The 23,527-nt window shown below is 47.7% G+C and overlaps 1 protein-coding gene across 3 annotated transcripts in view; it reads right to left on the reverse strand.

The window, feature by feature from the left end:
* The window catches only part of LOC128684470 (glutathione S-transferase 1-1), a 437,568-nt gene that overhangs the window by 231,312 nt on the left and 182,729 nt on the right, over positions 1-23,527 (reverse strand). For 2 of the 3 annotated variants that reach the window (XM_053770665.2, XM_070097828.1), the window contains exon 1: positions 21,992-22,149. The exons of the other annotated variant lie outside the window; for it this stretch is intronic. The gene's annotated coding sequence lies outside the window, so the exon portion shown is untranslated. Of the gene's footprint in view, positions 1-21,991; positions 22,150-23,527 lie in introns of those variants that run through there. 3 annotated transcript variants of the gene reach the window in all.

A 23,527-nucleotide genomic window follows, 5' to 3' on the forward strand; every position in this document is an offset into this window, starting at 1 on the left:
GTACTTGTAGAAATAAAAATATTTCTATAGATATGTGCGTATCTCCCAGTGTATGTTGTATTCTTGACAGGTGGTGTAGATGACATAAAGCCTTATTGACCCTCGTGTGGTAGATAGGCTTTAAACCTAACAAACAAATTGTATTTGTTAAAGTGCAATTATAACAGATACATACACAAGGTGGTGTTAGGTTAAAATAAGCTTGTTCCTCGTGTTATACCAGTAATTGGACTGTTGTAAATGAGAGGGAGATAAGAACCAGACACTATTACTAGCTTCCGTTTTTTTTTTCTCTCTCTCTCATTTTAGTAAGTAAGTTTATTCAGGTATATACACATGCAGTTACATAGATTATCATATATAACAGCATATGTGTAAAGAACCTAAGATAACCCAAAAAAGTCAGACAGAGTGACTTTTTTTGGTTATCCTAGGTTATCTACACATCACTGTCAGTACTAACCACAACTACTAACATCACTACCAACATCAACCACAACCCTGGGTATCACTGTACCTAGTCTTCCACTGCTGTATACCACTATCCACTGTTTAACTTCCTAAGAGTACATTAACTTACAGAGTGCAGTGTACAGAAGGAAGACTACCGGTCTCAGGTTACAGCCGTTAACCATAATGCTCCAACTACATTACAATGGTACCGTGCCCATGGATACCACTGTACCTGGTCTCCCACTGCTCTGTACATAAAGTCTGGGTGTCACTGTACCTGGTCTCCTATTGCTGTGTACCACCATACACTGTTTAACTTCCAAAGAGAACAGTAACTTCCAGAGTGCAGGCTAACAGAAGTCTATGACCGGTCTCAAGTTACAACCGTTGATCATGATCTTCCTACTCCAATACAGCGGTACGGTACCCATGGGTACGTCTGTTCCTGGCCTCCTACTGCTCTGTACGTCAACTTTGGGTACCACTGTACCTGGTTTCCCACTGCTCTGTACCACCATTCACTATGTAACTTCCAAAGCGAACAGTAACTCCCTGAGTGCACTGTACAGAAGCCTATGACCGGTCTCCAGTCAAGGCATTTGAGAATAATATTCACTGGTCCAAGTCGGGGCGAAACGTCGTCAGAAGCTCCAATCTCCTATGTGCGGGTTATTTGCGTATTGTTCCAGTCATGGTATTGTGCCTTGTTCTACATAATGTTTCCACTACACTACAATGGTGTAGACACTACGTCTGTCCCCAGCCCATGTCTACAGCGTTCTTATCTACGATAATATAGAAGGATGGTATGCGATACCTCTCCACAAACACTGTCTCCTGTGTTATATTCAGCTGAATTCGACTAAAGAAGCCTGCTGCGAAGACGATAGGTTTCAGCAATAAAGATAACAGTGTTGTACATGCACACTGTACATCGGTGAAGGACATGAAGAGAGGATACAGTGTTGTTACATTTTTCACTGCGTCCAGTGTCTCTGGACACACCGAGGAGTCCGGGACAGCTGGACCTTCAACTAGACAGTGGTGCCTTCAAGTCCCACATTCGTCACTGCTTTCCCTTGAACCACCACCTCAGACATCACCACTGACGCCCACACCATCATCATCACTATTATTATTCTCATTATAATAATTCTGCCCTGGTTATAAAGATTACTATGTCATTGTTTATGTTAGAGATGTCGCCATGGTGACGTGTGGGAGATGCCAAGATGCTCTTGCGTGAGTGATGAGTGTGTGAGTGTGTGTGTGTGTGTGTGTGTGTGTGTGTGTGTGTGTGTGTGTGTGTGTGTGTGTGTGTGTGTGTGTGTGTGTGTGTGTGTGTGTGTGTGTGTGTGTGTGTGTGTGTGTGTGTGTGTGTGTGAGTGTATGAGTGTGTGTGTGTGTGTGTGCGTGTGTGTGTGTGTGTGTGTGTGTGTGTGTGTGTGTGTGTGTGTGTGTGTGTGTGTGAGTGTGTGTGTGTGTGTGTGTGTGTGTGTGTGTGTGTATGTGTGAGTGTACTCACCTAGTTGTACTCACCTAGTAGAGGTTGCAGGGGTCGAGTCCAAGCTCCTGGCCCCGCCTCTTCACTGGTCGCTACTAGGTCACTCTCCCTGAACCATGAGCTTTATCGTACCTCTGCTTAAAGCTATGTATGGATCCTGCCTCCACTACATCGCTTCCCAAACTATTCCACTTCCTGACTACTCTGTGGCTGAAGAAATACTTCCTAACATCCCTTTGATTCACCTGTGTCTTCAGCTTCCAACTGTGTCCCCGTGTTGCTGTGTCCAGTCTCTGGAACATCCTGTCTTTGTCCACCTTGTCAATTCCTCTCAGTATTTTGTAAGTCATTATCATGTCCCCCCTATCTCTCCTGTCCTCCAGTGTCGTCAGGTTGATTTCCCTTAACCTCTCCTCACAGGACATACCTCTTAACTCTGGGACTAGTCTTGTTGCAAACCTTTGCACTTTCTCTAGTTTCTTTACGTGATTAGCTAGGTGTGGGTTCCAAACTGGTGCCGCATACTCCAATATGGGCCTAACGTACACGGTGTACAGGGTCCTGAACGATTCCTTATTAAGATGTCGGAATGCTGTTCTGAGGTTTGCCAGGCGCCCATATGCTGCAGCAGTTATTTGGTTGATGTGAGCTTCAGGAGATGTGCCTGGTGTTATACTCACCCCAAGATCTTTTTCCTTGAGTGATGTTTGTAGTCTCTGGCCCCCTAGACTGTACTCCGTCTGCGGCCTTCTTTGCCCTTCCACAATCCTCATGACTTTGCACTTGGTGGGATTGAACTCCAGGAGCCATTTGCTGGACCAGGTCTGCAGCCTGTCCAGATCCCTTTGTATTTCTGCCTGGTCTTCGATCGAATGAACTCTTCTCATCAACTTACGTCATCTGCAAACAGGGACACCTCGGAGTTTATTCCTTCCGTCATGTCGTTCACAAATACCAGAAACAGCACTGGTCCTAGGACTGACCCCTGTGGGACCCCGCTGGTCACAGGTGCCCACTCTGACACCTCGCCACGTACCATGACTCGCGGCTGTCTTCCTGACAAGTATTCCCTGATCCATTGCATTGCCCTCCCTGTTATCCCTGCTTGGTCCTCCAGTTTTTGCACTAATCTCTTGTGTGGTACTGTGTCAAACGCCTTCTTGAAGTCCAAGAAAATGCAATCCACCCACCCCTCTCTCTCTTGTCTTACTGCTGTCAACATGTCATAGAACTCCAGTAGGTTTGTGACACAGGATTTCCCGTCTCTGAAACCATGTTGTCTGCTGGTGATGAGATCGTTCCTTTCTAGATGTTCCACCATTCTTCTCCTGACAATCTTTTCCATGATTTTGCATGCTATACATGTCAGTGACACTGGTCTGTAGTTTAGTGCTTCATGTCTGTCTCCTTTTTTAAAGATTGGGACCACATTTGCTGTCTTCCATGCCTCAGGCAATCTCCCTGTTTCGATAGAAGTATTGAATATTGTTGTTAGGGGTACACATAGCGCCTCTGCTCCCTCTCTCAAGACCCATGGAGAGATGTTATCTGGCCCCATTGCCTTTGAGGTATCTAGCTCACTCAGAAGCCTCTTCACTTCTTCCTCGGTTGTGTGTACTGTGTCCAGCACTTGGTGGTGTGCCACACCTCTCCGTCTTTCTGGAGCCCCTTCTGTCTCCTCTGTGAACACTTCTTTGAATCTCTTGTTGAGTTCCTCACATACTTCACGGTCATTTCTTGTTGTCTCTCCTCCTTCCTTCCTTAGCCTGATTACCTGGTCCTTGATGGTTGTTTTCTTCCTGATGTGGCTGTATAACAGCTTTGGGTCAGATTTGGCTTTTGCTGCTATGTCGTTTTCATATTGACGTTGGGCCTCCCTTCTTATCCGTGCATATTCGTTTCTGGCTCTACGACTGCTCTCCTTATTCTCCTGGGTCCTTTGCCTTCTATATTTCTTCCATTCCCTAGCACACTTGGTTTTTGCCTCCCTGCACCTTTGGTTAAACCATGGGCTCATCCTGGCTTTTTCATTATTCCTGTTACCCTTGGGTACAAACCTCTCCTCAGCCTCCTTGCATTTTGTTGCTACATATTCCATCATCTCATTAACTGGTTTCCCTGCCAGTTCTCTGTCCCACTGAACCCCGTTCAGGAAGTTCCTCATTCCTGTGTAGTCCCCTTTCATGTAGTTTGGCTTCATTCGTCCTGGCCTTCCTGCTTCTCCCTCCACTTGTAGCTCTATGGGGAATTCGAAGCTTAGAGCCACATGGTCACTGGCCCCAAGGGATCTTTCATATGTGATGTCCTCGATATCTGCACTACTCAAGGTGAATACTAAGTCCAGCCTTGCTGGTTCATCCTCTCCTCTCTCTCTTGTAGTGTCCCTTACGTGTTGGCACATGAAGTTTTCCAGTACCACCTCCATCATCTTAGCCCTCCATGTATCTTGGCCCCCATGTGGGTCCAAGTTCTCCCAATCGATCTCCTTATGGTTAAAGTCACCCATGATCAGGAGCTTTGCCCTGCATGCATGAGCTCTTCTGGCCACTCTAGCCAGTGTGTCAACCATCGCTCTATTGCTCTCGTCGTACTCTTGCCTTGGCCTCCTGCTGTTCTGTGGTGGGTTATACATCACGGCTATTACCACCTTGGGACCTCCAGAGTGAAGCGTTCCCGCTATGTAATCACTTTCTTCTCCGCTGTCTCCTCTCTACAGCTCATCAAAATTCCATTGGTTTTTGATCAGCAATGCCACTCCTCCACCCCCCCTGTTCCCTCTGTCTTTCCTCAGGATTTGGTATCCCGTTGGAAAGATGGCATCTGTTATCATACCTGTAAGCTTGGTTTCTGTGAGAGCTATGATGTCCGGTGATGCTTCTTTGACTCTTTCATGCCACTCCTCCCACTTATTTGTTATTCCATCAGCGTTTGTGTACCATACCTTCAGTTTCCTTTCCAACACTGTGGTTTGGGGGGCCTGTGAGGGTGGGAGACCTGGTGGCATACTGTGGGATTCTATAGCTCGGTGTTGGGTGGAGGCTGTGGGTATGGATTGTAGTGTGTGTTGGGATGGTGTGATAGGTTGTGAGAATAGTTGTGTGTGTGCTTGCCCTTGCTGTTCTGTTCTGCTCTGACTGACCTCTGCTGGTTCAACCCTTGTCTCTTTTCGTAGCTCCTTTTGCTTTTTTGTCCTCTCCCTCAGCTGCTGTCGTTCTGATTTTGTTTTGTCTCTGTCTAGGAACACCCTCTTGTACTCTTCTGAGTATTTTAATCATGGTTTCTCTTGGAGGATCCTGTTCCGCACTGTTTCCGTCCTGAGAATCAGCTTGATTGGTCGGTTTCTCCCCTTCGAGTACCTCCCTATTCTCTGAAAATTTACAATCTCGTCCATCTCTTCACCTATTTCCATGATGATTTTCTCAATCTCCTTTCTTTCTTCCTGCTGCCTTTCAGTGTGTGTCCTTTCCACTCTCTCCTGAAACCCATGGATAAACACTGATTCTGCCCTTTCCTCCTCCCATTGCCTCACCCTCTGTGACTCTGGATCCTGCCTGTATGTGGTCAGTTTCTCCCTTGTTTTTTCCAGTGGCTCTTGATAGCATGGTTGTGCCTCAGCATTCGACCTATCGCCCTCTCCATCTGCAACCAGCTGTTCTTCCCTTTCACTCCTTGGTCCTCCTTGGCAGGCTGATATGACCTTAGCATAATTCATAATTCCTTCCTTCCTGTTCGGCCTCGCAGCTTCATATGCTGTGTCTTCTCTGGTCACTGTGTGAGACCTCTACCCACTCTACCGGAGGTATACCAGCGAGTGAGCACGTCTCCTGTATATCCCAGTGCTTACCAAAATAGGGAATAGCCTATGAAGGTACAAATAAAAATGGGAACTATGGCTATAGTTTACTTAATAACATAAAAGGGCTAGAATACAACATATCCTGATGGAAATTTACACAACATAACAATTGACCTATGAGACTTATTACCAGGGGGGAGGGTAGATGTTATCAGTAACACGGACTAGTACTCACTCTTAATTCACCGACCAGCTTACCCGAGATTCCCAATGCATGGTCCACTACACATGCGGCTGTCCAGAGCTCTCGCTCGACGGACCTGTCACCAACAACCTCTTTGCCCCGCTGTTCCCTGGGCTTATATCGTAGTCAAAGTACCCCCTCCCCAATGGTGTATGTACCACGTGTTACGACCTGACGCCGAGGTCTGACGCTGTTAAGAACAAAAGACCTCAGACGTGGGCGTGACTACCCGACATTTGCTAAGGCAGGTGTGACCATATAATTAGGTCTCCCTAGAGACCTCACAAGCCCATCTGAACTGCATCACAACTGCCCCTGTAACTCGCTTCAGCCTATTTATCTCAACTTCTAGGACCCTTATCTTGGCTACTGCAGTTTCGACTTGTGCCTCCCAGTTCTTTGTCTCCTTCTCCAATCTCTTTTCCAATTTCACAGAGAGCTCTTTCTCCATTTTTTCAGAAAGCTCTCCTAATTTTCTCTCCCACTCTTGTTCCATCCTTTTCCACTGCTCCTCCATCCACTCCTCCCTACCAGAACCATTCTCATCTGATCCTTGGTTCCTGCGAGTCCCCACCATTTTTTTTTTGTGAGAGAAGAGAGAAGGGAAAGGTAGAAGGAGAGAGAGAGGGGAAGAGTGAGAAGGGAAAAGGGGAGAGAGAGTGTGAGAGGGGGAAAGAGAGAGGAGGGAAGGGAAAGAGAGGGGGAGACTGAGAAGGGAAAAATGGAGAAGAGATGGAGAGAGAGAGAGAGAGAGAGAGAGAGAGAGAGAGAGAGAGAGAGAGAGAGAGAGAGAGAGAGAGAGAGAGAGAGAGAGAGAGAGAGAGAGAGAAGGGAAGGTAGAGAGAGGGGGATAGTGAGAAGGAAAAAGGGGAAGAGAGAGTCTTGCAGTCTAAGAAAATGCAATCCACCCACCCCTCTCTCTCTTGTCTTACTGCTGTCACCATGTCATAGAACTCCAGTAGGTTTGTGACACAGGATTTCCCGTCTCTGAAACCATGTTGTCTGCTGGTGATGAGATCATTCCTTTCTAGATGTTCCACCATTCTTCTCCTGACAATCTTTTCCATGATTTTGCATGCTATACATGTCAGTGACACTGGTCTGTAGTTTAGTGCTTCATGTCTGTCTCCTTTTTTAAAGATTGGTACCACATTTGCTGTCTTCCATGCCTCAGGCAATCTCCCTGTTTCGATAGATGTATTGAACATTGTTGTTAGGGGTACACATAGCGCCTCTGCTCCCTCTCTCAGGACCCATGGAGAGATGTTATCTGGTCCCATTGCCTTTGAGGTATCTAGCTCACTCAGAAGCCTCTTCACTTCTTCCTCGGTTGTGTGTACTGTGTCCAGCACATGGTGGTGTACCCCACCTCTCCATCTTTCTGGAGCCCCTTCTGTCTCCTCTGTGAACACTTCTTTGAATCTCTTGTTGAGTTCCTCACATACTTCACTGTCATTTCTTGTTGTCTCTCCTCCTTCCTTCCTTAGCCTGATTACCTGGTCCTTGATGGTTGTTTTCTTCCTGATGTGGCTGTATAACAGCTTCGGGTCATATTTGGCTTTTGCTGCTATGTCGTTTTCATATTGACGTTGGGCCTCCCTTCTTATCCGTGCATATTCGTTTCTGGCTCTACGACTGCTCTCCTTATTCTCCTGGGTCCTTTGCCTTCTATATTCCATTCCCTAGTACACTTGGTTTTTGCCTCCCTGCACCTTTGGGTAAACCATGGGCTCATCCTGGCTTTTTCATTATTCCTGTTACCCTTGGGTACAAACCTCTCCTCAGCCTCCTTGCACATTGTGACTACATATTCCATCATCTCATTAACTGGTTTCCCTGCCAGTTCTCTGTCCCACTGAACCTCATTTAGGAAGTTCCTCATTCCTGTGTAGTCCCCTTTCCTGTAGTTTGGTTTCATTCGTCCTGGCCTTCCTGCTTCCCCCTCCACTTGTAGCTCTACTGTGTATTCGAAGCTCAAAACCACATGATCGCTGGCCCCAAGGGGTCTTTCATATGTGATGTCCTCAATATCTGCACTACTCAAGGTGAATACTAAGTCCAGTCTTGCTGGTTCATCCTCTCCTCTCTCTCTTGTAGTGTCCCTTACGTGTTGGTACATGAAGTTTTCCAGTACCACCTCCATCATCTTAGCCCTCCATTCTCCCATTCGATCTCCTTGTGGTTAAAGTCGCCCATGATCAGGAGCTTTGCTTGTATGTGTGCGTTTGTGTGTGTTTGTGTGTGTGTGTGTGTGTGTGTGTGTGTGTGTGTGTGTGTGTGTGTGTGTGTGTGTGTGTGTGTGTGTGTGTGTGTGTGTGTGTGTGTGTGCGTGTGTGTGTGTGTTGTGTGTGTGTGTGTGTGTGTGTGTGTGTGTGTGTGTGTGTGTGTGTGTGTGTGTGTGTGTGTGTGTGTGTGTGTGTGTGTGTGTGTGTGTGTGTGTGATACTTCTGCACTTTCTCCACTTGGCTCTGCTGTTCAACCAGACTGCTGCTGTTAGCGGACAGCTGGCCCATTAATCCATCCATCACAGCCTGGTTGATCAGGCACTTGGTGGAGGTAGTGATCTTGTTTACTCTGATACCGACTGATAGCAGGTTGATATCTGCTGGTAGCAGGTTGATATCTGCTGGTAGTAGATAGTGTGTAGATCATATCTCTCACTGCAGTAAGTTATTATGGTAGTGTAAATATAGGAGCTAGCAGCGCATTATATTCCTGGCATATATGATCACGTATATCTCTGTCTCCTTCTCTCCAGGGAGTACACTTCAATATTCCCAGCGAGAGAGCAAGCAATTGCAAGAGAAAACATTCCATTAATCTTTTTGTCTCCCTAATTCTCTCTCCCCTCTCTTACTCTCCCCTCTCTCTCTCCCCTCTCTTACTCTCCCCTCTCTCTTTCCCCTCTCTTATTCTCCCTTCTCTCTCTCTCTGGCTACCTGTGTCGCCTTCTCTGCTTCCTACATGAGAGACAGCATGACAGACACCAAGCTAATGTACTTTTTGGCCACGTTTAAGAAGTTATGTTTAGATAGTCTAAAATCTGGCACCAAATGTAGGCACTGTTAACATGTAAACTGTTTATATATATATATATATATATATATATATATATATATATATATATATATATATATATATATATATATATATATATATATATATATATATATATATATATATATATATATATATATATATATATATATATATATATGTATATATATATATATATGATGCAAAAATCTCGAACAAGTGATGCAAGATGCAAAATAACCACGGGGGAGTTGAATGATAGCTGTAGGCCTTTCATATTGCAATGAACACATCATCAGGAGCTTGCATTGTTGCAGAAAAGATGAGCTCCAGGCAGATACAATCGTATTTGCTTGGACCTCCTCCTCTTTTCTGCAACATTGCAAGCTCCTGATGATGTGTTGATTGCAACACGAAAGGCCTAGAGTTATCATCCATTCCCTAATAACTTTATCTCATGCCATGAGATGAAAGTCTTTAAATCTTGTGGGGTGGTCCCTGGTCCTCTCGAGGTCTTCCTGAAGACCCAGGTGAGTCAGGGGCAGCCCAGGTGCTGGTGCTGGTCCCTGAACAGGAGACTAGGTGCACCTGGGAGCCAGAGAGAGAGAGAGAGAGAGAGAGAGAGAGAGAGAGAGAGAGAGAGAGAGAGAGAGAGAGAGAGAGAGAGAGAGAGAGAGAGAGAGAGAGAGAGAGAGAGAGAGAGAGAGAGATGGTAGGATAAGCACTTTAAAACTGAGATAATAACGAGGGTGAAACAGGTACACACACACACACACACACACACACACACACACACACACACACACACACACACACACACACACACACACACACACACACACACACACACACACACACACACACGACTTCAGCAATAGCTTTAGGAGTCATGTACACAGGTACTCTGTAATGCAGGTACCGACACCAGGTCAATGTGTGTGTGTATGTGTGTTACCACTACTCTCTCTCTTTCTCTCTCTTTTTGCCATATCTTCAACATAAGAATGAAAAGCAGGGGTGTCACTAGCACGTTAAGAGACCATACAATAAGTGTCAGGGGCCCGAGACTGTTCAATTGCCTCCCAGCATACATAAGGGGGATTACCAACAGACCCCTGGCAGTCTTCAAGCTGGCACTGGACAAGCACCTAAAGTCGGTTCCTGACCAGCCGAGCTGTGGCTCGTACGTTGGTTTGCGTGCAGCCAGCAGCAACAGCCTGGTTGATCAGGCTCTGATCCACCAGGAGGCCTGGTCACAGACCGGGCCGCGGGGGCGTTGACCCCCGGAACTCTCTGCAGGTAAACTCCAGGTAAGTGATGTAGGTGAGGTAGTGTGGGCGACAGCAGTCAGCAAACCTTCATAATCTAGGTCGAGAAGCAAAGGTGTTGACAGGTACTCTTGATAGGTACTCTTGATAGGTACTCCTGACGGGTACTCTTGACAGGTAGTCCAGATACTCTTGACAGGTATTACTGACAGGTACTCTTGGCAGGTATTCCTGATAGGTACTCCTGACAGGCACTCTTGACAGGGGCTCCTGATAGGTACTTCTGACAGGTACTACTGACAGGTACTCTTGACAGCCACTGCTTCCTGGTTACGACCCGCTAATACACACAAGATGCCCCGGTGGATATACACTCAGAAGTGTAACATTCTCTTTGTATATACACACAAGAGTGTATCTCTGTGTGTACACACTATATACCAAGAGTTGTGTATACCTCACAGTGTGTATATATATACACTGTAAGTTTAATACCTACTTTAGATACTAAAGTATTCTTGGCGAGTGGGTGTACAGGTGACACGTAGCCATTAAGTGACCCTCGTGTAGCAGATAGACTTCAAACCTAGTATGTATGAGCTGAGTTCTTCTCCAGGCTCAAGGACTGTCTACCTCAATTACCTTTTCCACCCACACTGTTAGACGTCAGGAAAGGTAACACATATACCAGGAAACTGGGTTACGAAATATGGGCAGACGAAGGAGGAGTGGCGTCCCTGGGGCTAGGTTGGTCCCTCGAGGTTTTTGTGAGTGCCTCGGGCGAGGCAGGAGTCCAATGGGTATAAATACTCCGCGTGTGTTCTCGATAGGGAAATGCATTTCTGCTCACCATCTACATATTACCCAGCCAGCGAGATTAATGTGGTGGTCGTGATGGTTGTGGATGGTGGTAGTGGTGGTTGTGGATGGTGGTAGTGGTGGTTGTGGACGGTGGTAGTGGTGGTTGTGGATGGTGGTAGTGGTGGTTGTGGATGGTGGTTGTGGATGGTGGTAGTGGTGGTTGTGGATGGTGGTCGTGATGGTTGTGGATGGTGGTAGTGGTGGTTGTGGATGGTGGTAGTGGTGGTTGTGGATGGTGGTCGTGATGGTTGTGGATGGTGGTAGTGGTGGTTGTGGATGGTGGTAGTGGTGGTTGTGGATGGTGGTCGTGATGGTTGTGGATGGTGGTAGTGGTGGTTGTGGATGGTGGTAGTGGTGGTTGTGGATGGTGGTCGTGATGGTTGTGGATGGTGGTAGTGGTGGTTGTGCATGGTGGTCGTCATGGTTGTGGATGGTGGTAGCGGTGGTTGTGGATGGTGGTCGTCATGGTTGTGGATGGTGGTCGTCATGGTTGTGGATGGTGGTAGTGGTGGTTGTGGATGGTGGTAGTGGTGGTTGTGGATGGTGGTCGTGATGGTTGTGGATGGTGGTAGTGGTGGTTGTGGATGGTGGTAGTGGTGGTTGTGGATGGTGGTCGTGATGGTTGTGGATGGTGGTAGTGGTGGTTGTGCATGGTGGTCGTCATGGTTGTGGATGGTGGTAGTGGTGGTTGTGGATGGTGGTCGTGATGGTTGTGGATGGTGGTAGTGGTGGTTGTGGATGGTGGTAGTGGTGGTTGTGGATGGTGGTCGTGATGGTTGTGGATGGTGGTAGTGGTGGTTGTGGATGGTGGTAGTGGTGGTTGTGGATGGTGGTAGTAGTGGTTGTGGATGGTGGTCGTGATGGTTGTGGATGGTGGTAGTGGTGGTTGTGGATGGTGGTAGTGGTGGTTGTGGATGGTGGTAGTGGTGGTTGTGGATGGTGGTCGTCATGGTTGTGGATGGTGGTAGTGGTGGTTGTGGATGGTGGTAGTGGTGGTTGTGGATGGTGGTAGTGGTGGTTGTGGATGGTGGTAGTAGTGGTTGTGGATGGTGGTCGTGATGGTTGTGGATGGTGGTAGTGGTGGTTGTGGATGGTGGTAGTGGTGGTTGTGGATGGTGGTAGTAGTGGTTGTGGATGGTGGTCGTGATGGTTGTGGATGATGGTAGTGGTGGTTGTGGATGGTGGTAGTGGTGGTTGTGGATGGTGGTAGTGGTGGTTGTGGATGGTGGTAGTGGTGGTTGTGGATGGTGGTCGTGATGGTTGTGGATGGTGGTAGTGGTGGTTGTGGATGGTGGTAGTGGTGGTTGTGGATGGTGGTAGTGGTGGTTGTGGATGGTGGTAGTAGTGGTTGTGGATGGTGGTCGTGATGGTTGTGGATGGTGGTCGTGATGGTTGTGGATGGTGGTAGTGGTGGTTGTGGATGGTGGTAGTGGTGGTTGTGGATGGTGGTCGTGATGGTTGTGGATGGTGGTAGTGGTGGTTGTGGATGGTGGTAGTGGTGGTTGTGGATGGTGGTAGTGGTGGTTGTGGATGGTGGTAGTGGTGGTTGTGGATGGTGGTAGTGGTGGTTGTGGATGGTGGTAGTGGTGGTTGTGGATGGTGGTAGTGGTGGTTGTGGATGGTGGTAGTGGTGGTTGTGGATGGTGGTAGTGGTGGTTGTGGATGGTGGTAGTGGTGGTTGTGGATGGTGGTAGTGGTGGTTGTGGATGGTGGTAGTGGTGGTTGTGGATGGTGGTAGTGGTGGTTGTGGATGGTGGTAGTGGTGGTTGTGGATGGTGGTAGTGGTGGCTGTGGATGGTGGTAGTGGTGGTTGTGGATGGTGGTAGTGGTGGTTGTGGATGGTGGTAGTGGTGGTTGTGGATGGTGGTAGTGGTGGTTGTGGATGGTGGTAGTGGTGGTTGTGGATGGTGGTAGTGGTGGTTGTGGATGGTGGTAGTGGTGGTTGTGGATGGTGGTCGTGATGGTTGTGGATGGTGGTAGTGGTGGTTGTGGATGGTGGTCGTGATGGTTGTGGATGGTGGTAGTGGTGGTTGTGGATGGTGGTCGTGATGGTTGTGGATGGTGGTAGTGGTGGTTGTGGATGGTGGTCGTGATGGTTGTGGATGGTGGTAGTGGTGGTTGTGGATGGTGGTAGTGGTGGTTGTGGATGGTGGTAGTGGTGGTTGTGGATGGTGGTAGTGGTGGTTGTGGATGGTGGTAGTGGTGGTTGTGGATGGTGGTAGTGGTGGTTGTGGATGGTGGTAGTGGTGGTTGTGGATGGTGGTAGTGGTGGTTGTGAATGGTGGTAGTGGTGGTTGTGGATGGTGGTAGTGGTGGTTGTGGATGGTGGTCGTGATGGTTGTGGATGGTGGTAGTGGTGGTTGTGGATGGTGGTAGTGGTGGTTGTGGATGGTGGTAGTGGTGGTTGTGGATGGTGGTAGTGGTGGTTGTGGATGGTGGTAGTGGTGGTTGTGGATGGTGGTAGTGGTAGTGGTGGTTGTGGATGGTGGTAGTGGTGGTTGTGGATGGTGGTAGTGGTGGTTGTGGATGGTGGTAGTGGTGGTTGTGGATGGTGGTAGTGGTGGTTGTGGATGGTGGTCGTGATGGTTGTGGATGGTGGTAGTGGTGGTTGTGGATGGTGGTAGTGGTGGTTGTGGATGGTGGTAGTGGTGGTTGTGGATGGTGGTAGTGGTGGTTGTGGATGGTGGTAGTGGTGGTTGTGGATGATGGTAGTGGTGGTTGTGGATGGTGGTAGTGGATGGTGGTAGTGGTGGTTGTGGATGGTAGTAGTGGTGGTTGTGGATGGTGGTAGTGGTGGTTGTGGATGGTGGTCGTGATGGTTGTGGATGGTGGTAGTGGTGGTTGTGGATGGTGGTAGTGGTGGTTGTGGATGGTGGTAGTGATGGTTGTGGATGGTGGTAGTGGTGGTTGTGGATGGTGGTAGTGGTGGTTGTGGATGGTGGTAGTGGTGGTTGTGGATGGTGGTAGTGGTGGTTGTGGATGGTGGTAGTGGTGGTTGTGGATGGTGGTAGTGGTGGTTGTGGATGGTGGTAGTGGTGGTTGTGGATGGTGGTAGTGGTGGTTGTGGATGGTGGTAGTGGTGGTTGTGGATGGTGGTAGTGGTGGTTGTGGATGGTGGTAGTGGTGGTTGTGGATGGTGGTAGTGGTGGTTGTGGATGGTGGTAGTGGTGGTTGTGGATGGTGGTCGTGATGGTTGTGGATGGTGGTAGTGGTGGTTGTGGATGGTGGTAGTGGTGGTTGTGGATGGTGGTAGTGATGGTTGTGGATGGTGGTAGTGGTGGTTGTGGATGGTGGTAGTGGTGGTTGTGGATGGTGGTAGTGGTGGTTGTGGATGGTGGTAGTGGTGGTTGTGGATGGTGGTAGTGGTGGTTGTGGAGTAGTGGTGGTTGTGGATGGTGGTAGTGGTGGTTGTGGATGGTGGTAGTGGTGGTTGTGGATGGTGGTAGTGGTGGTTGTGGATGGTGGTAGTGGTGGTTGTGGATGGTGGTAGTGGTGGTTGTGGATGGTGGTAGTGGTGGTTGTGGATGGTGGTAGTGGTGGTTGTGGATGGTGGTAGTGGTGGTGGCACATAAGGTTGACTAGGGTAGCAGAAGGCTGCTTCTAGATTATGGTTCGTCAGGAATTTAAACGTGCGAAAAACGTTCAGGAAACTGTCGGGAAAGTACCAGGAACACTTCAGAACAAGAAGTTACATAAAAGGAAGGAGCACTGCTGCAGGCCTACTGGCCCATGTTGAGCAGATCCAAGTTACACCCACTCACGAAGGAAGGAGCACTGCAGCAGATCTACAGCCACTCTAAGAGACAACCCTCAAACATACCCATAATGTATCTCAGTGGTCTAAAATACCGACAAGGTGAACAGCCATGTTGAATACCCCCATTGAGAAGCTATAAGGTGGGTATGCTGCTAGAAGGAGCTATAAGCCAGACTGGTAGAAACTACAGCAGATATGCTAGAGAGCTATAGCCCAGGGTATTACTGCATAACAAGAGAGCTTCTGGCTTGGGTATTACTGCTGAAGACTATAGTGGGTATGCTGCTGAAGGAGCTATAGCAGGGTATGCTGGCTGAAAGCTAATAGGTATATTATGTAACAGAAGGCTGCAGGCAGGTCATGCTGCTGAATGGCTGCAGGCGAAGGATTATGCTGCTCAGAGGCTATAGCAGATTATGCTGCTAGAGCTTCACAGGCAGGTATGCTGGTGAAGGAAGCCTACAGCGGGTATGCTAGAAAACTGAAGGCAGCTGTGGGTATGCTGCTGGAATAACTGCAAGCAGGGTATGCTGGCTGAAAAGAGCTATAGCCAGGATTATGCTGCTGGATAAGCTGCAGCAGGGTATGCTGTAGAGAGCTAATAGCGGGTGTACTTAAGCAGAGGCTTATAGCGGGTATGCTGGGTGACTGCAACGGGTATGCCAACAGAGGCTATGGCGGGTATGCTGCTGGATAAGCTATGGCAACGGGTATGCTGCTGGAATAACTATAGGATTATGCTGCTAGAAGAAGGCTATAGCGGGTGTGAGCTTATAGCGGGTATGCTGGCAACAGAGGCCTGGCCGGGTGCTGCTAGAGGCTATAGCAGATTATGCTGCTGAAGGCTATAAGCGGGTATGCCAAGCAGGAGGCTATAGCTGGGTATGATGAAGGCCTATTAACGGGTATGCTCGCTACAGATAAACTACGCGGGTATGCTGGTGAAGGCTACGGCGGGTATGCTGCTGGATGTGCGACGGGTAATGCTTGCTGAAGGCTATGGCAAGATTATGCTGCTAGAATAAGCTACAGCTTGGGTATGCTGGCTGAATGGCTACAGCAAGGGTATGCTGCTAGAGCTAACAGCGGGTATGCTTAACAGAAGACTATAATTGGGTAAGCAAGTATACTGCTAGATAACTACAGCAGGTATACTGCTAGATAACTACAGCAGGTATACTGCTAGATAACTACAGCAAGTATACTGCTAGATAACTACAGCAGGTATACTGCTAGATAACTACAGCAGGTATACTGCTAGATAACTGCTGTAGGTATACTGCTAAATAACTACAGCAGGTATACTGCTAGAAAACTACAGCAGGTATACTGCTAGAAAACTACAGCAGGTATACTGCTAGAAAACTACAGCAGGTATACTGCTAGAAAACTACAGCAGGTATACTGCTAGAAAACTATAGCAGGTATACTGCTAGAAAACTACAGCAGGTATACTGCTAGATAACTACAGCAGGTATACTGCTAGATAACTACAGCAGGTATACTGCTAGATAACTACAGCAGGTATACTGCTAGATAACTACAGCAGGTATACTGCTAGATAACTACAGCAAGTATACTGCTAGATAACTACAGCAGGTATACTGCTAGATAACTACAGCAGGTATACTGCTAGATAACTACAGCAGGTATACTGCTAGAAAACTATAGCAGGTATACTGCTAGAAAACTATAGCAGGTATACTGCTAGAAAACTATAGCAGGTATACTGCTAGAAAACTATAGCAGGTATACTGCTAGAAAACTATAGCAGGTATACTGCTAGAAAACTACAGCAGGTATACTGGTAGAAAACTACAGCAGGTATACTGCTAGAAAACTACAGCAGGTATACTGCTAGCAGGTATACTGCTAGTAGGTATACTGCTAGATAACTACAGCAAGTATACTGCTAGATAACTACAGCAAGTATACTGCTAGATAACTACAGCAGGTATACTGCTAGATAACTACAGCAGGTATACTGCTAAATAACTACAGCAGGTATACTGCTAGATAACTACAGCAAGTATACTGCTAGATAACTACAGCAAGTATACTGCTAGATAACTGCTGTAGGTATACTGCTAGATAACTACAGCAGGTATACTGCTAAATAACTACAGCAGGTATACTGCTAGATAACTACAGCAGGTATACTGCTAAATAACTACAGCAGGTATACTGCTAGATAACTGCTGTAGGTATACTGCTAGATAACTACAGCAGGTATACTGCTAGATAACTACAGCAGGTATACTGCTAGATAACTACTGTAGGTATACTGCTAGATAACTACAGCAGGTATACTGCTAGATAACTGCTGTAGGTATACTGCTAGATAACTACAGCAGGTATACTGCTAGATAACTACAGCAGGTATACTGCTAGATAACTACTGTAGGTATACTGCTAGATAACTACAGCAGGTATACTGCTAGATAACTGCTGTAGGTATACTGCTAGATAACTACAGCAGGTATACTGCTAGATAACTACAGCAGGTATACTGCTAGATAACTACAGCAGGTATACTGCTAGATAACTACTGTAGGTATACTGCTAGATAACTACAGCAGGTATACTGCTAGATAACTGCAGCAGGTATACTGCTAGATAACTGCAGCAGGTATACTGCTAGATAACTACAGCAGGTATACTGCTAGATAACTACTGTAGGTATACTGCTAGATAACTACAGCAGGTATACTGCTAGATAACTGCAGCAGGTATACTGCTAGATAACTACAGCAAGTATACTGCTAGATAACTACAGCAGGTATACTGCTAGATAACTACAGCAGGTATACTGCTAGATAACTACAGCAGGTATACTGCTAGATACCTACAGCAGGTATACTGCTAGATAACTACAGCAGGTATACTGCTAGATACCTACAGCAGGTATACTGCTAGATAACTACAGCAGGTATACTGCTAGATAACTACAGCAGGTATACTGCTAGATAACTGTAGCATGCACACTGTCTTCAAGACACCCACATTGTCTTCAAGACACCCACACTGTCTTCAAGACATCCACACTGTCTTCAAGACACCCACACTGTCTTCAAGACACCCACACTGTCTTCAAGACACCCGCACTATCTTCAAGACACCCACACTGTCTTCAAGACACCCACACTGTCTTCAAGACACCCACACTGTCTTCAAGACACCCACACTGTCTTCAAGACACCCGCACTATCTTCAAGACACCCACACTGTCTTCAAGACACCCACACTGTCTTCAAGACACCCACACTGTCTTCAAGACAACCCGCACTATCTTCAAGACACCCACACTGTCTTCAAGACACCCACACTGTCTTCAAGACACCCACACTGTCTTCAAGACACCCGCACTATCTTCAAGACACCCACACTGTCTTCAAGACACCCACACTATCTTCAAGACACCCACACTGTCTTCAAGACACCCACACTGTCTTCAAGACACCCACACTGTCTTCAAGACACCCACACTGTCTTCAAGACACCCACACTGTCTTCAAGACACCAGGGTATCCGGCTTCAGGTATCCGGCTTCAGGTATCCGGCTCCAGGTTCAGTACGTGGTTTCGCTGGGCACTACCAGAATCATGGCACCGGTGCCAAAAGTGTGACAAGGTCGGCAGGGCAAGGGAAGGGTAACTGACAGAGGTCTAGAAGCAGCTGAAAGTTTTCTAGAAGATGCTGACAGTCTTCTAGAAGCAGCTGACAGTTTTCTAGAAGGAGCTGACAGTCTTCTAGAAGCAGCTGACAGTCTTCTAGAAGCAGCTGACTGAGATCTAGAAGCAGCTGAAAGTCTTCTAGAAGCTGCTGACAGCCTTCTAGAAGCAGCTGACAGTCTTCTAGAAGCAGCTGACAGAGATCTAGAAGCAGCTGAAAGTCTTCTAGAAGCTGCTGACAGTTTCTAGAAGCAGCTGACAGTGATCTAGAAGCAGCTGACAGTGGTATAGAAGTAGCTGACAGTGGTCTCGAGGCGGCTCTCAATAATCTAGAAGCAGCTGACAGTGGCCTAGAAGCACATGACGGTGATATAGAAGCAGCTGACAATGGTCTAGAAGAGCTGACAGTGATTTAAAAGCAGGTAACAGTAATCCAGAAGCAGATGACAGTAACCTATAAGCAGCTGACAGTGATCTAGAAGCAGCTGACAGCGGTTTAGAAACAGCTGACAGTGGTCTAGAAACAGCTGACAGTTATCTAGAAGCAGCTGACAGTTGTTTAGAAGCAGCTGACAGATGTTAGGAATACTGGATGTCAGGAATACTGGATACCGGAAGTTAGAAAATCACCCACAAGACGTCTAACGAGCTTAGGTGGCTTCTAGTATCACGCCTGTTATGTACTAGAGTCGTGTGGGTTTGGTGTAAGGTGATATGAATGTCCTAAGAGGCCATTTTATTTTTTCTTGAAAATGGCTAGGTCTATAAGATTTCTGAAAGTGCTCTTAGAGAGGGTACTTCGAGAAATGTTATAGACCTAGGAGGTGCTGGAGGGGCCTGGAGGTGCTGGAGGGGCCTGGAGGCGCTGGAGGGGCCTGGAAGCGCCTAGAATCTCTCTTCTAGGTATCTGAGGCAGGGGTTCTATTTATAACAATTACTAGGTGGACCATACGTGGACCACAGTACCACTGGCGGACCATATACAGACTACAGCACCACTGGCGGACCATACACAGATCACAGTACCACTGGCGGACCATATACAGACCACAGCACCACTGGCGGACCATACACAGACCGACAAGGTCACTGGAGGCCAATACTCTAGGGCCGTACTGCAATGTCACGTGTGGATACGTGTGTATCTCAGCCTTTACACACCTAGCGACATCTCTCAGTGTATATATACCAAGAAGTGTGTATCTCTCGGTATATACACACTGAAAGGCGTGTATTTCTCAGTATACATATGATTTCAGTCCTGATTTCAGAGATTACTGTATTCTTGAATACAGGTGACTTGCAGGTTCAATGATCCTGGTGTAGTAGACAGGTGTTAAACTTAGCAAGCTAGCACTACTGACCTAGGTGTGCTGTGGTTTGTGCTTAAAATAGCGTAGGTACTGAGAGAGCTTGATTGATCCGTGGGTGGGAGGTGCTGATCTGAGGGTGACGGATGCTGTCTTCTCTGATGGCAGATGTGTCAATTCATCTCCCCTCTATCCGTTATGACACGGCACTTGTGTAGTGATAGTCAGGTGTGTGTGTATGTGTGTGTGTGTGTGTGTGTGTGTGTGTGTGTGTGTGTGTGTGTGTGTGTGTGTGTGTGTGTACTCACCTAATTGTACTCACCTAATTGTGGTTGCAGGGGTCGAGACTCAGCTCCCGGCCCCGCCTCTTCACTGATCGCTACTGGATCCTCTCTCTCTCTCTGCTTCCTGAGCTTTGTCATACCTCTTCTTAAAACTATGTATGGTTCCTGCCTCCACTACTTCACTTGCTAGGCTATTCCACTTGCTGACAACTCTATGACTGAAGAAATACTTCCTAACGTCCCTGTGACTCGTCTGAGTCTTCAGCTTCCAGTTGTGACCCCTTGTCCCTGTGTCCCCTCTCTGGAACATCCTATCTCTGTCCACCTTGTCTATTCCCCGCAGTATCTTGTATGTCGTTATCATGTCTCCCCTGACCCTTCTGTCCTCCAGTGTGGTCAGTCCGATTTCCCTTAACCTTTCCTCGTACGACATTCCCTTGAGCTCTGGGACTAGCATTGTTGCAAACCTTTGTACTTTCTCTAACTTCTTGACGTGCTTGACCAGGTGTGGGTTCCAGACTGGTGCTGCATACTCCAGTATGGGCCTAACATACACAGTGTACAGTGTCTTGAACGATTCCTTATTAAGGTATCGGAACGCTATTCTCAGGTTTGCCAGGCGCCCGTATGCTGCAGCAGTTATTTGGTTGATGTGTGCCTCCGGTGATGTGCTCGGTGTTATGGTCACCCCAAGGTCTTTCTCCCTGAGTGAGGTCTGTAGTCTTTGTCCACCTAGCCTATACTCTGTCTGCGGTCTTCTTTGCCCCTCCCCAATCTTCATGACTTTGCATTTGGCTGGATTGAATTCGAGAAGCCAGTTACTGGACCACATGTCCAGCCTGTCCAGGTCTCTTTGCAGTTCTGCCTCATCCTCGTCCGATTTAATTCTTCTCATCAACTTCACGTCATCTGTGAACAGGGACACTTCAGAGTCTATTCCTTCCATCGTGTTGTTCACATATATCAAAAATAGCACTGGTCCTAGAACTGACCCCTGTGGGACCCCGCTCGTAACAGGCGCCCACTGTGATACCTCTTCACGTACCATGACTCGTTGCTGCCTCCCTGTCAGGTATTCCCTTATCCATTGCAGTGCCCTTCCTTTTACATGCGCCTGATGCTACAGCTTCTGCACGAATCTCTTGTGGGGAACTGTGTCAAAGGCCTTCCTGCAGTCTAGGAAAATGCAATCTACCCACTCCTCTTTCTCGTGTCTTACTTCTGTTACCTTGTCATAAAACTCCAGGAGGTTTGTGATACAAGATTTGCCTTCCATGAACCCATGCTGGCTTTCATTTATAATCTTGTTTCTTTCCAGGTGTTCGACCACTCTCCTCCTGATAATCTTCTCCATGACTTTGCACACAATACATGTCAGAGACACAGGTCTGTAGTTTAGTGCCTCGTTTCTGTTTCCTTTCTTAAATATGGGGACTACTATGTGTGTGTGTGTGTGTGTGTGTGTGTGTGTGTGTGTGTGTGTGTGTGTGTGTGTGTGTGTGTGTGTGTGTGTGTGTGTGTGTGTGTGTGTGTGTGTGTGTGTGTGTGTGTGTGTGTGTGTGTGTGTGTGTGTGTGTGTGTGTGTGTGTGTGTGTGTGTGTGTGTGAGTGTGGTGTGTGTGTGTGTGTGTGTGCGACCTCATTCGAGTGATCTTGTAAATAAGACAAACACATTTACACGCACCAGTTAACTTGTAAATCTGAGTTTCTGAAAAATTTCCATTCTCAGCTGGATGTGAGGAGGTGAACGCTTCTCAGCGACCAGGAGGCTCTGGCGAAGGTGCGCCAGACGGAGGTAGCTTCCTTACCTGTGGAAGTAGCACTTCGCTGGCGGAGGGTCGTGCGCCTGCGTGTTATGCAACGTAGACGAGGTGGGAGCCTGGAGTAGGTGCTGGAGTAGCAGCCGGAGTAGGAGCCACTGGTAGGCAAACAGAACCGGGCGACTGTTGAGGTTGTACTGGTTGATTTCTTGGCTGGAACTCCCTCTCTGCTGTTACCCCTTCCTTCCCTCCCTCCCTTCATCCTTCCCTCCCTCCCTCCCTCCGACGGTGCTCTGGAGATCAGCCAGCATCACCTACCCTCCCTCCCTACACTCACAACTCTCCCTCCATACACCCTCCCTCACTACACCCACAATCCTCCCTCACTACACCTACGATGCTCCCTCCCTCCATCACAAGGCCACCCCCTCCCCTCCAGACCACCTCCAACATCTCCATTCACACTCCAAGGAGGACTGACGCTGATGGTGACCTGTGAGGGAGGTCATATGTGACCTCCTCCTGCCTCTATCTACCACCACTACCACAGGCATTAATAACTACCACCATCACTATCACAAATACCTCCCACCTCCAGCAAAACTATTAACTACCACTATTATCTCTACCACCATTTTTACCACAGTATTGTGTTTGTTAAAAACACACAATAGTACACTACTAGACAACACAATAAGTGTCTGGGGCTCAAGACTGTTCAGGCATACAGGAAATTACCAACATACCCCTGACTGTCTTAAAGACTATTGGTTGTCTTCAGGACCCCTGACTGTCTTCAAGACTCCTGGTTGTCTTCAGGACCCCTGGCTGTCTTCAAGACTCCTGGTTGTCTTCAGGACCCCTGGCTGTCTTCAAGACTCCTGGTTGTCTTCAGGACCCCTGACTGTCTTCAAGACTCCTGGTTGTCTTCAGGACCCCTGACTGTCTTCAAGACTCCTGGTTGTCTTCAGGACCCCTGACTGTCTTCAAGACTCCTGGTTGTCTTCAGGACCCCTGACTGTCTTCAAGACTCCTGGTTGTCTTCAGGACCCCTGGCTGTCTTCAGGACCCCTGGCTGTCTTCAAGACTCCTGGCTGTCTTCAAGACTCCTGGCTGTCTTCAAGATTCCTGGTTGTCTTCAAGACTCCTGGCTGTCTTCAAGACTCCTGGCTGTCTTCAAGACTCCTGGCTGTCTTCAAGACTCCTGGCTGTCTTCAAGACTCCTGGTTGTCTTCAAGACTCCTGGCTGTCTTCAAGACTCCTGGTTGTCTTCAAGACTCCTGGTTGTCTTCAAGACTCCTGGCTGTCTTCAAGACTCCTGGCTGTCTTCAAGACTCCTGGCTGTCTTCAAGACTCCTGGTTGTCTTCAAGACTCCTGGTTGTCTTCAAGACTCCTGGTTGTCTTCAGGACCACTGGCTGTCTTGAAGATTCCTGGCTGTCTTCAAGACTCCTGGTTGTCTTCAAGACTCTTTGTTGTCTTCAAGACTCCTGGTTGTCTTCAAGACTCTTGGTTGTCTTAAAGACTCCTTGATGTCTTCAAGACTCCTGGTTGTCTTCAAGACTCTTGGTTGTTGTCAAGACTC

Source organism: Cherax quadricarinatus, chromosome 4 (genome assembly GCF_038502225.1).
Source record: "Cherax quadricarinatus isolate ZL_2023a chromosome 4, ASM3850222v1, whole genome shotgun sequence".
NCBI lineage: Eukaryota > Metazoa > Arthropoda > Malacostraca > Decapoda > Parastacidae > Cherax > Cherax quadricarinatus.